The sequence below is a fragment of the Arvicola amphibius genome, chromosome 14 (genome assembly GCF_903992535.2).
Source record: "Arvicola amphibius chromosome 14, mArvAmp1.2, whole genome shotgun sequence".
NCBI lineage: Eukaryota > Metazoa > Chordata > Mammalia > Rodentia > Cricetidae > Arvicola > Arvicola amphibius.
The window spans coordinates 16,735,796-16,752,573 of record NC_052060.1 but is presented as its reverse complement, the minus strand read 5'-3'; positions in this window follow the sequence as shown (position 1 = coordinate 16,752,573).

The following is a 16,778-nucleotide window of genomic DNA, read 5'->3' as shown; positions in this document are numbered from 1 at the left end:
CCCTCACCCGAGGCTTAAAATATAACAGGAGGCATAGCTCACACTAGTGAAATGATTACTTTGGCTATTCTGGAATCTGGAAGGCACCCTCAAGCCCAGGTAATATCACCAGTTGACCCGAGGAAGTCACACTGCTGTCCTAACTCCTAGAATCTTACAAATGACAATAACTAGCTGATAGTCTATGATCTCTTAGGTGAAGAGTTTGGTTTCAACCTCACCATAACCCAATATAGCTAAGCAACTATGTGTGAATTGTTTAAGATTTTGAGCCTGTGTTTCTTATTTTTAAATTATACATGTACTGTAGCTCAGTGGTACCTAGTTTACTGACGGAGAACAGAGCACATGAGTGAGATTCATAAGTTCAATTCATAAGTTCAATCTCCGTACTATTTTAAAATTACATGTATATGTGTGCAAGTATGTATATATAAATATATGCATATAAATGAAACCTAAATCCAAAAAAGGTGTGCGAACTTTAAAGTACACATGAATATAAGTCACTAAGCATAGTATCACACACCTATCGACTCAACGGAAGTAAGGTTCGCTCTCTCCCCAGAATCATTCTTTACCTCTTGTGGAACACATAGGAACCTGGTCCTATGACAAGACAGAGTGGGACATGCAAGTTCTGGGATGGTCCTGTAAACTGAGTTTGGGAAGAAGGGGAAGGAGAAAGACTGCCCACTTGGCCTCTGCGCCCTTGTTTTAAGGTGGAAAGCGAGCGGAAGTGGCTGGACTGCCTCAGTGGGGTAGATGGACAGAGAAAGGAGTTCTCCGAGGTACAAGTCTCCAGGCCCACCATGTTCATTGCCCATCACACCACTCTTTCATTGACTCTCCAAAGCTTTGTCAGGTCATCAAGATGATCACACCCAGTTAGCAAATGAGCAAACGGAAGGCCAAAGACGTTTGTTCTGAGGTGAGGGACAGAACCAGTTCACACGTCCAGACCTACCAACCCCACGGTTACATGTTAACCATATGTCTCTTTAATCACAGCCTTTTCAGGACAGTTATGACGGTGAGGGGATTTGTCACAAACATCATGCCAAGTGGGTGTAACATTAAATTTTTGTGTATAATACCTACCACTTCCGTCATTCCTTCCAGCTGCCATCAAAGAATAAAGATTAACAATGTAAGTCCTTAAACTTCAGCTGGGCTCCCAGCTAATTGAGAAACCCATAGACTTGAACGCTGGAGTGAGAGTCCTTGGCCCTGTTCTCAATCGTCTGTTTCTTTCCCTCCATAGCTATGGAAGTTGGTCTCACACATTGATTTTCTTTTAAGGTTTATTTCTTTTAATTTTACACGTATGAATGCTTGGCTCCATGTGTGTATGCATACTGTGTCTATGCCTGGTGTCCACAGAGGCCAGAAGAGGGCACTGGATTCCTTGGAAAGAGAGTTATAGATGGTTGTGAGCCACCATAAGGATGCTGGGAACCAAACAAATCCTCTACAAGAGCTATAAGCATTCCTAACCTCAGAGCAGTCTTTCCAGCTCCTGATTTTTTAAAATTGATTTTTATTGAGTTCTACATTTTTCTCTTCTCCCCTCTCTGTCTCTCCCCTCCCCTTCAACTCTTTCTCAAGGCCCCCATGCTCCCAATTTACTCAGGAGATCTTGTCTTTTTCTACTTCCCCAAGCTCCTGATTTTTAAAAAGCTTGTGAGGCACTGTAATAAGTAGCTATCACACATTGTCTCAATTAATCTTTACATCAACATCCCCATTTTACAGATACATGAAAAGAAATGTTTCTTTAGGTCAAGTCATGTAGATAATGCAGGGTTTACAATTAGTCTCTCTTACTAGAGATTATAAAACTAAAAATAGTCTTTCATACCATTTTTGACAATATGATGTAACTTAGTAAGACATGAGTTGACATTTCTTGGGAATCTCCTTGAACACTGTTGGGGTTTTTGTTTGTTTGTTTGTTTGTTTGTTTGTTTTGATTGATTGATTGATGGTGGCTGGTTGATTTTTAAAGGACAGATTCATCTACCATGCCCCTGGCTGTTCTTCTTCAGCTGAAGCACCTTCATGAAGCCTGGACCTCCAGTGTTGATTTTGGAACCCAGAAGGGAAAACTCTACATAATAGCAAAGCATCCTAGGAAGATGAAGGAGCAGAGGTTCTCGGTTGAGGTGCAACATCTTTCTGTTGCCTCATTTATATGAGGAATGATTAGCCTCTGTTTGCTCATGAAAGTTTGTTTTATGTTTGCTTGGAGATACATCTAATCCTATGTGATACCCAGAGTGAAAGTATTTGATTTTTATTGTTATGGTTTCTTTTTTTAAATTTGTTCTTCAAGTTTCTATGACAAAGAACTGATGTAGCTAATCTTCAGGGAAGCCTGTCCTACATACATGAACATGTTTATCTCAATCAAGCCTCTCCAAGGCACAAGGAGGACAAAGAACTATTGTATAAGAAACAGAAGAAAGGTTCCAGGAGTTAAAGTTGCTAACTGGCAGAGTTGGTGGTGATGGAATGTCTAGAGGTGACAGAAAATTAACCATCAGGTCAGAAGTGACAGAATGAGAAAGACAGCGGACCATAGTATTACCTCAGATTTTTATTATTTTATTATCGATGGGGTTGTGAATCATCTAATTGAAAATATACACATGCACACCAGTACATGCATGCATATGTGTGAACTACCAAATATATGCACAGACACACGGGCAGGGACCTATGATTCTGGTTTTGGCCATTAGATTGCATTTTGACCATTAGGTTGCCTGCTAATAAGCATACTGGTAGGACTGTAGGATTTGGGGCCATTGAACTGAAGATATAAATAGGCCACACAGCAAACAATCACACAGAGAGGAAAGTTTTAACTAGGCCAATGGTGACAGGGTGTTATTTGTTCCAGATAACTTATGTACATCCTCAAAATGGATGCCAGGACAGCAATTCCATTAAATAAACTCATGGCAGATAAAAAATGCAAACCCGAGGCTATTGGATTACAGATTCTAGTTTTTAACTACTATAGTATCTGATGCTTGCCCAAACCTGGCTGTTTGCCAGTAAATGTTGGATAAATATGAGGAAAAGATTACCCAGAGCAGATAAAACAAATTCCATCCCTGCCACATGAGTACCATATTCAATTTCAACCAGCGATTTCAAAGATTTAGATCTCAAAGGCTTTTCCCACTTCCCAACCCTCAGGAAGGCCAACACTTAGCAGATAACATGAAGGCTATTCTCCAGCTAAATGCCACTTTGTTCTGGAGGCAGGAAGAGGGTAAGAGATATGTGGACCCAGCTCTACTTGTTAATTAAGTGATGATCAGAAGAGGACAGCTCTGTACTGTTGATGGTTCAGAAGATCCAGAGATGACCAAATTGAGGCTCCGTGCAAAAAAGAGGTCGGCTTTTTCAGCACCTTGGAGAGGGCAGGCGCTGTCTGCGAGAAAGACACAGAGATAAAGCTAGAAGGCCTGGAATTTCCCCAGTGGACCTTGTGGTAGGTAATTCCATCCCTGGGACCTGGGGCAGCAAATGCTGGTATCTAAAAGACTTATTTCCTTATGTTGGAAGCTAACCCCTTTTGTTTTCACTGGGCCACTGTGGGTACATAGCAAGTCTCAGAAGTCACTGCATTCCACCATGACCAAGGAATTCATTGGTTGAAGAAGGCCTCCTGACACATACTACAAGGTGCTCAAAATGATTATTTCGTGGATAAATCATGCCAAGATTATTTTACAGTGCCTTTGTGATTGGGACTGTTGTCCTCGGGAAGCAGTACATATTACATCAGAGACATGGAACTGTCGAGACTAAGGGATTAAATATTTCAGTGGTTAGGTTTAAAGGAGATAAGATAGCTAGTCTTGAGACTTCATATACTAGTGGAGTTGGAAAAAGTTGAACTGATTTGTTAGCTCTTTACTACAGATATATAAAATAGAGGAAAACAAAGCGACCCTTCTTTTAAAGGGAAAACAGTATTTGCGAAGGAAGTTTGTCTACTCTATTCCTTTCTATGGAGGAAGAACTTGAGGAAGTGAATCATATCTGTGGGAGGAGATATTGTGGCCTAACCAAAGGAGAACTTCTCTGAGTACAGCTAGATATTTCCTGCATTCACTGCTGACACAGGAAAATCATGGAGGGAATATGAGCATGACAAGGATGCTGAAACTGGAGACAAACAGGAAAGAATTGGTCTGGTCCCTTCATCAGCAAGATTTGTTTGGTCCCCTACCCATCAATACAGACGCTATGACTAAAAGCTAGATTGATGCATTCAGTAGGATTTTGTTGGTGGTGGTGTTTGTTATCTCTTTCCCCCCCTTTTTTTTTCAGGGATGAGGACAATTAAGAGGCAGGGGCTATGTGAGGAAGAGAGATGGTGGGCGATGCCCCTGACTCATATTTACTTTCAGTTTTGAGGTGCGAGTCAAGCCACTCCCATTGGTGTAGGGAATCTTTAAGTCAATTAAACATGAGATTATTTTTTTTAATATGGCAGTTAATGAATGTTTATTCAGCCTGATGTGACTGAAAAGGTAAAGAAGCAGGCTGGGACATTCTCAGGGATGCCTTTTCCCCAGTAAGAGGAGATCTGACATAGTCAATGGGTCTTCTCAACTGTCAACTTGATTGGACTAAGGCATGGCGAGATTAGCAGAGCACAGGTGCAAAGATGTTTCCAGAGATGAGTAGATCACGGGGGCTCAGACCTAATGAATGGATCAATCCCTTGAGAGAGTCAGAGTATGGCGCCCTTACTGGGAGGTGGTGGAAAGGGGGAGGGGCTTAGTTGGAGGCTCCTCTTTGCAGTTCTTTCATGCCCTGGTCCCATCCTGTACCCCATCTCCCTGCTTCCTCTCTGCCATGTGGATGGGGAAGATCCTTTGCTGTGTTTCCACTGCTGTGACATTCTGCCCAAGTGCATGGGATCAGACAACCATGGGTTAAACCCCTAAATCTGTGAGCCAAAATAAATCCTTCCTCCCTTGGGTTACTCTTGTCAGACATTTGCCATAGCAAGAAGCAAGGCAATGATAATATCCACAATTGCTGTAAAAGTGAATGTCTCTACCCCAATGTGTTTGCGACATGTAGTCAAACTTCTTACACTCATAATGCAACATAAAGTACAAAACTCAAGACACAAAATTGCATATGTGCTATGATTACAGTTTGTAAAATAATATGCAAAGAAATAAAAAAAATGACAGGGCTAAATGAAATGATGAGTAATTTTAATTTTCTTCTCTAAGCCTTTATTTTTCAAATTCCCTCAGTGGATTTATATTACTTTCATATTCAGGAAAAATATTCCAAAAATTTTGCTCTCTATATGAGGTTTTTTCCCCCCAAGGTCCACTTTTGGCTACAGGCTCTCCATCATTCTTGGCTTCCTTGATGCTAACGTTCCCTCCAAAGACAAAGGCAGACATATGATTTGAGAGTGGACTACAGCTCCAGTCTAGCCGTGGTCTGTGACAGAGACTTAATTTGATATTTGACCTAGGCCTGCGGAGTCACAGCTTCTCAGATGATGGACCTGAGGCTCCATGGTCTTTTCCACTGGAAACTGAACATTTTTAAAGGAGCCATGTTCTCAGGGGAAACTGATTACTATGTCAGCTCCAATTGGTTTTCCTGGGACTAGAGGAGCAGAATAGCAAGTGCTTGTAGTACATCACGAGAAGCCTGGTGGGATTTTATCCGTATAAATAATCCACATACTGTCAGATTAGATTTTTCATCCTTTGACATAGAAGAATGCTTAGAACAAGGTTAGAGAAACAGGACTTTCCCAAAATGCAGTTGTTTGCCTGAAGATGAGGCTTAAATGAAATAGTTTGCACAAAACCACCGACTCAAGCCCTCAACTGCAAGCATCTGGCTATGTTCATGTTCAATTAAAGAGCCACAGCCATCCGGACGCCACCGGCCTCAATGAAGGAGTAAAAGGAAAACCATTAGGGTTTGGAAGAAGGCAATAAAATAAGACTGCATTTCTACTAACAATTTTCTTTATCCAAGTGTTTACACTGTTTCTATCCAATTTGTACAAGCAAAGGCATAAAAAAATAGAAAACTGGCAAAATGCAAAAGAGGGAGCTTCTCAAAGGCTGTCTCTGGGATGTCACTGCAATGCCTTGGTGTTTGCTTCCAGGAGACAATAGGGGTTAGGAAGAGAGTTGTATGGAAGACGGGCCTGCATTCCTAGAGGCTGGGTGTTCATCACTTATGCTTGGAGCAGTGGTGACTCCAGTGGGCCTAGTTTGTCCCAGCACAGACAAAAGCCACAGTTCCAGCTGAAGCCAGCCACCACCCTTCTTAGAGGACATTCCCGTGTTCTAAGAAGAGTATCAGTCTCTCAGACCGGCTCACTCCTGCTTCTTAATGCCCAACCCCTTTCCAAAGGGAGAAAAGCCTAAAGGGGAATGCAAAGGGAAGATCTTTGTGTAACCAATTCCCTTGAGAAGTAAACAGCATTTCTTAGATTTACATTAAGGGGTAGGGGACTAATATAAATTGTGTTCCTGTGTTGACGGCAAGTTTTCATAGCAGGTGAAGGATAGAGATCAAGAGGTGACATGTACAAAGAAGAAAAAAAGATCTAGCTGCCAAGAAAGGAGAAAAAAATAAAGAAAGGGTGAGGGTGGTGAAGTTAATCTAACCTCAGCATCTGGCACAAAACTGGTGTGGTTTGCAAAAGGACACAGAAACCTTCTAACTCTGGGTGGGAAATTGACACGCACTGAAAAACCCTCTAGTGTTTCTAATTCATTCCTCAGTTTTCAACCCTAGACTTGATCTACACGCAGGACTCCCACTAAGAACAGGAGAACTATTAAAACCAGGGTTTAACTATGCCGCATGCATGGTACACTTTCAATTATCTAGCCATGAAATGCCAGTTCGCCAAATTTGCCTTTGCAGTTGTGCATTTAACCGGTGTTTATTTTTAAGCAAGCTGGGCAGGAGATGGGAGGGAAATCAGGCGTATGAGTTAGGGAACACTCTCTACATGGCAATTACAACACCAGCTTCCATTCCAAAGCCATTTGTGCTTCCCTTCTGAAGCACTTTCCATTACTGGCAGTGACTCCTCACACCACCTCCAAGAATTATCCAGTCTTTGACCACAGAATTTGGCATTGTCATAGATGTGGGCCCCCAGCCAGGGTTTGGAACGCTTTTGTTGTATATAGCAATATCCATCACAATAATGCTGGGTCAAAGCGCTATAATGTGATTTCCCACAATTAACTCATGTTACCCTCAGATCGATTTCATTTCCTTCCCCCACGCTCATAATGGTTCCCCTGTCAGTGGTCTTGCCCTTCCTCTACTCCCTTGGAAGAAAAGCTGCCTTTCTCCTACCAAAGGCTACCCTCACCTACACCCTCTCACCTCCTTGGGGACCAGAAACTCCTCCTTCTGATGTCACCTGTAATAATAGATTCTTCTATTTGCTAAGGCTACAGGACCCTTTCCAGTCCATAAGTTACTTGTCTCACCTACATTTGGCTTTAATGACCACGTCTCCTGGAAATGTACCTTCATTTTTCTGACCCTTATAGTGGGATAGTATTTATGTTTTTATAAATAAAGCTTGCATGAAGATCAGAGAAAAAACCAGCTATACTAGTCAGTCACACAGGTCAGGGAGTGGTAGCATATACCTTTAATCTCAGGACTCGCAGAGACAGAGGCAGATGGATCTCTGTTATTTCAAGGCTAACCTGGGTTACATAAGACTGAATCTGCCTAAAAGAGAAACAGAGTTCACACAAAGGGATCCAAACCAAACACATGGGATCACACACCTTTAATCCCAGCTCTAGGGAGGTGGGGACAGGAGCAATATGGTGGGGCAGAGAGAGAAATATAAGGGAGAAGACACAGGAACTGAGTGGAGGGTGGGGTGTGGAGTCTTCAGAATTCATGGAGACAGGGTCTCACCCATTTTTGGTCTGAGATAGAGATAAGAGCCAGTGGCTGGCTGCTTTGCTTGTTCTGATCTTCAGGTTGAACCCCAGTATCTGTCACTGGGTTCTTATTATTCATGCTATAGCCCCTGTCCTACCATTGCTGCTCTGGAATATTCTGGACATTCCTTGTCCATCTCTCACCCGAGCTTCCCTTTTTCTCCTCACCTAGTGAATGTTGATGGTCCCCAATGTTGTTGTCTAGAGCTCTGTCACTGAGTCTACACTTTGCCTTGGGGTGGTGTGATATGGGACAATTCTGTATTCTGTCAATTATGTTTTAAATAAACACTGATTGGCCAGTAGCCAGGCAGGAAGTATAGGTGGGACAACCAGACAGGAAGGAGAGGTTGGGCAATGAGAACAGAAGTATTCTGGGAAAAAGGAAGCTCTTTCTGCAGTCCTGTTCAGACACTGAAGAAGCAGGATGTGACCTGCCCCACCAAAAAAGGTACCAAGCCATGTGGCTAACATATACTAGAATAGTGGGCTAATATAAGTTATAAGAGCTAATATGAAGCCTGAGCTAATGGGCCAATCAGTTTATCATTAATATGGACCTCTGTGTAATTTCTTTGGGGCCTACTGGCTGTGCGACAACAAGCAGGCCCTCTTGTTACAGTGGTGGGTGTTGTCTTTTATTTTGGTTCAAAAATGAAGGTACATTTCCAGGAGATGTGGTTATACCAGGGTATGGCTCTTACCTGTGTCTTCCCCAAGTTCCAATCTCATATATTTATTTTGAACAGTTGAATTTTGGCATATCTACAATCAAGCATGTCCAGTCTGTGCTCTGTAATCACATGTAGCCCTTTGTGATAAAGGGTAGCTATGAATACAGCATGACACAAAATCATACTTTTATATAATTTTTTAAAAACTCAATTGCATGGTCTTCAAATGTAAATTTTGTTAATGAAAGTATCATGTTGCAGTCTCAAAAAGCTGGACATACCTGGAAGTTTAAGTTTACAATTTCCAAAACTGAACTTGCACCTTTTCCATATAAAAGTTAAATTCTTTTTAAAGAATCTTTTATTGTAAGCCCTAAACCTACCAAATAAAGGAGCAAGTCATTTAGTGTGACCAACATGGTCTTTGGTGGACTCACAGATAGCCCCTGCCTACCTCTTCCAGAGATCACCAGAACCGTCTCTTCAGCCTAAAGTACCTACCTCCACTCCTTTTTAGCCAACAGGACTTCTTGTATCCCATGAAGGCATCATACTTAAGTTTCCCCGCTGTACATCCTCTGCTTAGAATGACCTTCATCTCATTTCCATTTCATTTTTTCCAAATTCTACAGAGCAGCCCATTCTCTGTGGACTCTCTTGTGTCAGAGAGGAGGCTTCATTCAAGTCCTAAGCCTTGCACATATTTGGGCTGCGTTATGTATTTCCTAGGGGCCTACATTTTTTGTGGCATTATTTGTCTTTAGGGATCAGGACTTTGTTTTATTAATCTCCATATCTCCCAAACCTCTGTCTGGCCTCTAGAAAATGCTCAGTAAATGCTTTTGTACCAAACTGATTTTTCCCCTCCTAGACTGAGAATCAAGTGAGTACTCTTGGTAAATGATGAGTATCTCTGGACTGTTCGCCATTACTGTTGAGAAGGAAAATCAGCAGGTTTTCCTCTTTTAGCCTGCCCCTTCCAATCTTGGTTGTCTTCAATTCCCTGATGAATCACTGACACACTTCTCAACAAACCCTAAGCATAGAGGGCCTCCACGTGTAGGAACCATCTTGGAGTGAGTGATGTTGAGCAAGGATGTACATTTTTTAGAGAGGAACTCCCAACCGAGCATGCTCGGAAAATCAATACCTTGCTGACTTTAATAAAGGACAACAACTCAGAAAAGAAAGCGCTCTCATTCGTGTTAAAATCAAGGTCATCAGTATCAACAGGAAGGCAAACAGATGCTCCCAGGTCTAAACTTTTCTGGGGAAGGAGCAGGAACTTGGGATTTAATTAATGAAGGGGTAGAGAGCAGCTTGGAAGGATTTTCTTTCTGAATCGTTGGGAACACTGTGAGTAACAGTATAAAAAGTAATGTAGGCTGACACTGCAGCTCAGTGCTTGCCCAGAATGTGAAAAGTCACAGATTTCAAATCCAGCAATTAAAAACTATCAACAAATCTGTTGGAGGCTCTTTAAGCGTTTCAGACCCTGCAGGTCCCGACTGCCCTTGTCATCTCTTTTCTCTACCACCCTCCATTCTATCAAGACCTCCGTTACCTCTGACGTCCCTATTTCTGATGCCTTAGCTTTATCCTTCCTCCTCTCGTTATACACAGTCAAATGACAAGTCCCATTTAACTTGCCAACGAAGTGTTTTTCATGGCTGCACTTCCCTGTCCATTCCCACTGCCATGGCCTTTGACTGGACCCTTATTCTGTACCTTACAGTTCTTCCCAAGCATGTTGCCCTGTGGAGAAGTTACCTAACTTCTTTGCCTGGCTATTTCAGTTTCTTTTGGTAATGTCTTTACCCACCTTAAGAACCTTCAAATACTTCATCACACACACTATAGAATTCAGATGCGCTACTCTCTAATATATATGATTGCTTTATGTGGGGGTGGGGGAACCAAGAGACATGCTGGAAATCAGATGTAGGGTCTTGAGCATGCTAAGGAAGTACTGTACCACTGAGCCCTTATGATTTATTTTTAAGTGTTCTCTCTAATATGAAAGTGTTTTTCTATATTGACCTCAGTTTACATTTATATCCTATTTCTCAGGTTCACCTCCCCCAGGTTGTTTTGTATAATCAGAACTATTTCTTCTATGTTGTTATTTTCAGTTTTTGGAAAGCTTATCTTCAGAATAAAAACACCCTTCAGAGTCAAACTCAAATGTGACCTCTGACATTTGACCTGGTTTCCTTGTTACTAACCAAGGCAAAGTCTCCTCTATCAACCTGTTAAGCACTAACATGATGCAACTTGCCTCCTGTCTCTGGGATGGTGGGTACCACCAGACCAACTTCTGTGAGTATATCAAGAGAAAATGTTATGTCATATCAACTAGTACTTATGCAGTTCTAATTCAGTGTCACGTTTGTGGATGGTTCATACTCATAAAAGAAGTGAATAAAGTAGTAGAGGAAAAATGCCTGGGACTTTAGAGGGAATGTGCCACCCTGGGTCAAGAGTCTCTCTCTGAAGGATGATCTTCAGGACCAGAATTCTGTTGCTTTCCCACCCACCATGCTGTCTGCTTCCCAAATCATTCACAGATAAATCTGAGTGAGTAAATAAGCAGGAAAGGATGAACAGGAAATTGCCTTGGGGTGAATAAATTGGGACCTGTTTTGGAGGGAAAGTGAGGTGATGTTTCAATGAGGGCAGATGAAGAAGAGCAGGCAGTCTAGGGAAGAGGTAGCAGACACATGACTATGGATGCCACAGGGGAACGGGATAGCCGTTGTCCTTGCAGGATCAAAGATATCCTCACATAGATACTTGCACCCATCCCTTTGTCTACCAGACAGCTGAGCTGAGAGACCACGAAGAAACTCTCCCCAGAAATCTCATGCTAAACAAGGAAATGCTGGAGCCCTGGCACCAGTCACAGGGGAAGCTTGCCTCTAGAAAAAAAAAATCCTGCAAAACAATTCACAGCACAGATGAGAGTTAGGGCCTGAGTCAATGATATTTCAGTGATGAGGAGGACCAGACCTTGACCAGGACTGCTTGATTATGAATACTGTTTGCCCCTACTGAAACCTAAACCTATGTCAGGATCCAAAAGACAGCCTCGGGGTCACTAGACCTCTTCGTTCCTCTTCCAGTGTTGTCACATAAAATAAATCCCTTTTCTGTGCCTTTTGCTCTTGCTTGCCTGTTTAATTGGCTTATTGAGACTGAGTGGCCGAGCTTAGATTGTTAGGGCCTCTAGGGTTTGACTCTGACAGCTCCAGCTGTCCAGTGAACTTAGGATGGAGAATACAGAAAAGAGTCTTCTCAATGGTGAGTGAGGAACTGAGGTTGCTAAGAAGGGAGTGGGCAAGGACTTACACAGGTACCTAAGGGCCAGGCAAAGTACACTAATTATGTCTTCCTCTGGGCCCGTGTTCAACATAATCCCAGAGAACTTGAAAGTCAGGGTGTGAGAGAGAGGCATACAGTCCTGGCTCTACCACTTCCTGTTTTAGGGGGTGCTGGGAAAGTGATCTGACTTCCAAGCTTCAGAATCCTTGTCCTAATGGGGGCTGTTCTCACACCTGGGCTTATTATAGCATCAAATAAGGAAATCACTTAGAATAGTAGCTAAATTATACAAGGTATTTAGTTGATTATTCTAGAGAGGACCCCCTGCCCCAACATCAGGTTTCAACACTCTGTGTCATGAAATCCATCCAAACAGATCAATATCAAAACCCAAGAGGCCCACCCTAGAGAAGGCTTCTATCTGTGCTCAATAAAGTTTCTCAGGGCAGATCCGGGGAGCTGCCACAGCCAGTTAAACAGAAAGTTCAGACCTTCTGAAGCTGGGTGGGTAAGGTCCTTGCTGTGCAAGAATGAGGACGTAAGTTGAATCCCCAGAGTCTACATAAAGCATCAGAGAGCTCAGCGGGACAGAAACAAGCAGAGCCCTTCGACTCACTGGCTATACAGCCTCACCTACTTGGCAAGCTCTGGGCTGTGAGAGATTCTGTCTCAAGGTGTATGAGAAAGTTTGAGGGAGGAAAGCAAAGGGGAAACGATGTGTTTGTATTATAATCTCAAAACAATAAAAAAAAACAGGTGAACAGTACATAAGGAATGACATCTGAGGTTGACTTCTGGTCATGTGTGTGGTGTGTGAGCACACACAAAGACACACACACACACACACACACACACACAAAGAGAGAAACTCCGTTAGCCTGCACTGGGCAGGAGACCCAAAGAGGACCAAGGGCAAGGTCAGCTACCATCATTCATTGCAGCGGCAGAGTCCTGCCAAGAAGGAGAATAAGCTCAGGGGAAAGGAGGTGATGCAAAGCTGGGAGCTAGCCACCCCTTCACGAGAGAGCTCGGGGAAAACACTAAGCTAGGAGCTTCATTAGCAAGGAGAAGTTGATTTCAGAGCAGCCACAACCTCGCCCTATCTCTAGCAAAGCTCTGAGAAAGTCAGAAAACAGGTATTTGGGGAGGCTTTCTCAAAATCCCTGTGAACACATTCTTAGCCAAGAATGTAAAGTTGAGAGCAAGGAGCTGCCAACTTGTGCACGGGCTGAGTATTTATGAAGTGAGCATTACATCCCCCTCTGGGAAGGAGGACTGACACAGCAAAGAAACTTAATGAGACTCAATATCCTGCTTCTTCGCTCCTTCTTTGCAAGGATTGGAGCGCAAAGCTCCGGAGTTGCGGAGGTTATTTGATGCAAAGTAAAAAGCAAGGGGGTTTGCAGAAAGTGTTAAGTTTTCCTTGGACTTAAAAGGCCAGCGGGGACCTTTCTTTGCAAAACAAGAAAAAAGGGGGGGGGGGAAACAAAGCCTGTATGAGGAGATCTTGCAAATTTTTGCTTTCATTACTTCTGCCAGAAAGGAGCCCACAGGCCTGATGTGGTGTCTCCAAACCTTTTCCTAAGCAGCCCTCAAGGGGACAGCTAGACCCTTTACAGGGCACAGCTCTCCAAACAGGGGAAATGTCACCATCCTTAAAAGACAACACCTCCTTCCACCGTGTGGCTGGAAAAATAAAAGCTGTCCCTTTTCTTCCTACCAGGAAAGCACAATCAAAACAACAACAACAAGAAGAAGCTTGTCTTGAGGCTGAAGGGAGTAGAGAGTCACATGATCCGATTCCCTTCCAAGTGCCAAATACCTAGCTAGACACACTGCATAAATTATCTGTTGGGAACACTAAGATAAAAGTCTAACCTTAGCTGAAAAAAAAGTGCAGGATGAATTGGGAAAGAAACAGAAAGAGAAACACAGACTGAGAAACGGAGTAGAGATGGAAAGATGGGAGGAAGAGAAGGAAAGACAGAGGGATTTTACAGTGAAATAAGTTTAAATCTCAGGTCTGCCCATTGCTGACAGGTCAGGACTTCAGTTTTCTTTCCTTGAATCAGGATGTCTGTTGCACAGATGTGGAATTTCCTAGCACAGAGCCCGTCATTCACTTGTTTGCCTTAAACGTTGGTTGTAATCACGATGAGAGTGGGGTTTAGAATCTGCAGACCTGCAGTTGAGTTTGACTTTGCCTGGAAGTCACTCATTGTGTCGCTGAACAAATCATTCCGCTTCTCCTGGCTGCAGATTCTACCAGTGACCGCTAGAAACTACCTGGGCTGCAGACTCTGCTAGTGACCGCCAGAAACAACCTATCTGATAAGACTTCTGGGACAGTGAAGGGAGATAATTTCCACAAAGCACTCAGCCCAATGCTGCGCCCTTTGAAATTGTCTGCGGACAGAAGTTAAGACTAGTTACTTGCTGGCAGGGATTTGGGGGTTGGGTGCTATAAACAGCAGTTGGCTTCCCAGGTATTTCAGTAGTGACAGGTACAGACTCCCAGTGGCTCAGTGTGATCTTGAATGAAAGCCCAAGGTGTAACCAGCCTGGCTGTCAACGAAGTGAGATTGATCAGGTTTTAAAAGCACTGGGAATGGACCCCTCCCTGTTAATCAGCCCCTTGGAAGAAGAGGGAGGAAACTCCAGGGCTTGAAGTACTGGTCTACAAAACAGGATTTGAAATGCATTCTGGTTCTGGGTGGAGACATGACATTTTGAACTACCAAGAAGACAATAAGAGGACAACCTGGCTGAAGATTCTCTGGTTGAGGAAAAAAAAAGATATACCATTGTCCCTTTCCTTTATAGTAACCCAAATGGGCCTGGGCCTGTCAATCAACTGGGCAGGAAAACACACTTTAGGGGACTATGTCTGTTCTACAAACTTCAGGAACAGCCTAAACCTGTTTAAGATGGAGTTGAAGCAGTGGTTCCATTAGCCATTGGCCATGCCCACTTCACTTTCCTCTGTAATAAAGCCACCCTGTCTTCTATGCTGTGCTCTGCATCTCTCGTCCGAATTCTTTCTATGGAGAAAACAAAGACCCTGGAGCCAGCAGGAGGGCAGAGTAAGACCCTGGTGACAGGAAGGGCCAGGGAGTGGGCAAACATGCCGAAAAGCTGCACCCAAAGAGTTCCCAGGTATCTGAGCAGGAGCCTGTCCATCCTCCTGGCTCAGGAGGGAAGAGGGGTGGAGATCTGAAAACTTCGTTTCCACCTACAGGGCTGTAGCATCTAACTCGGAAAGCACTGCCTACCTGTCACCCACTGTAAGAAAAGTGTTAGACAGCACAGTCCACACACCAAATCGCATTGTTAGGAGAAAGGACAGCCGAACCACCTTGTTCTGCAGTAAACACGGTGAAGATGTCATGGAGAGAGCAGGTAGGAGGAGAAGAATAGAGAAGGCAGCTGACTTTCCTGCCCCACCCATGGGGTCTTGGCCCAGAGGATAATTCCTCTTCTTATTCCTTGCTGGGTTCTTCCCTGCTCTTGGTGAGCTGGGAAGTTGGGATGCTCCAAGCTTCGCCAGACTCATCTGTCATCTTCAATGACAGTATGAGTTTATTAAGAAGTTAGACGCTGCGTCTTCGCTGCCAGGTCTTGAGAAAGGTTGATGATTAATGTTCCTGAGGCTAGGAGGCAGAAAGAGGGAGGAGCCTGTGCTTCTGCCCTCTTGCAGTGAGGAAAAGGAGGCCAAATAGGTATTTGAAGGATACAAGAAGTGCAGAGTCAGCCCTCAGGAACTCTGTATTCTATCCTGCTTGAAGGAGACACAGCCAGCTCAAGGATTTTGTTGGCTTACAGAGACTCAGGTGATATTCATTATCTGTCCCTTTGTTTGGGACAGTCTTGTATTTGGGAAAATATGTGAAACAAGGTGTGGTTGCCTACTGACCTTCTAGTGCTTTCTAAACCAAGTTCTGGAAGAAGACCACCTAGATTTTAACTCACATCCCCAAACACACACACACACACACACACAAACACACATACACACACACACACACACACACAGAGAAAGAGAGAGAGAGAGAGAGAGAGAGAGAGAGAGAGAGAGAGAGAGAGAGAGAGAGAGAGAGAGAGGAAACTATATGTACTGAGAAGGTGACTGAGAGTTAGTAACCTTCAGCATAGCTAACAGGAGACCCAAGTCCCTGCCTCTGTTCTTCTACTTACTGAGGGTGTTGCATTTAGATGATACAATCAATTATATAATCATTAGTACAATCAATGGCTTTCCCCCTGTATCTCTAAAGTGGGTAAAATAATGTTCATTCAACTGATACTTACAAAATTATTGATTGTATAGCTCTGTACCAAGAATCATGTTAGGGCTCTTAAGATGAGTAAGACATGGCTTCTTCCCCCTGAGGATCTTGAGGTTCTGTATCCTTGTATCAGATATTCATGTATCCCTTCGGGTCCTATGATTTCACTTGTCTCGTATCCCATTTGCCATCGAAGCTTTCGGGTTTATGTAGGCTCTAAATGTTGCATAGGGACATTATGATGACAGTGCATTTTTTCTTAACTATGCTGTACAACTCCTGTCTCCTAGGTCAAGGGTTACTTGTTGACGGGGAGGCTTGGGACCTCTCTGGTCCTTATTTAGTACCTACACAAAGACAACCCCAAAATGTAATGGAGGTAAGAGCCCTTGGGGCAAAACTTTGACCACTGCGTAACAAAATCCATAGATAATTCTTCAGTAGTTCTTTCCCTGGGTGGACTTTGCTAATTATGGTTTGCATGGCTTCTTAAAGACTGT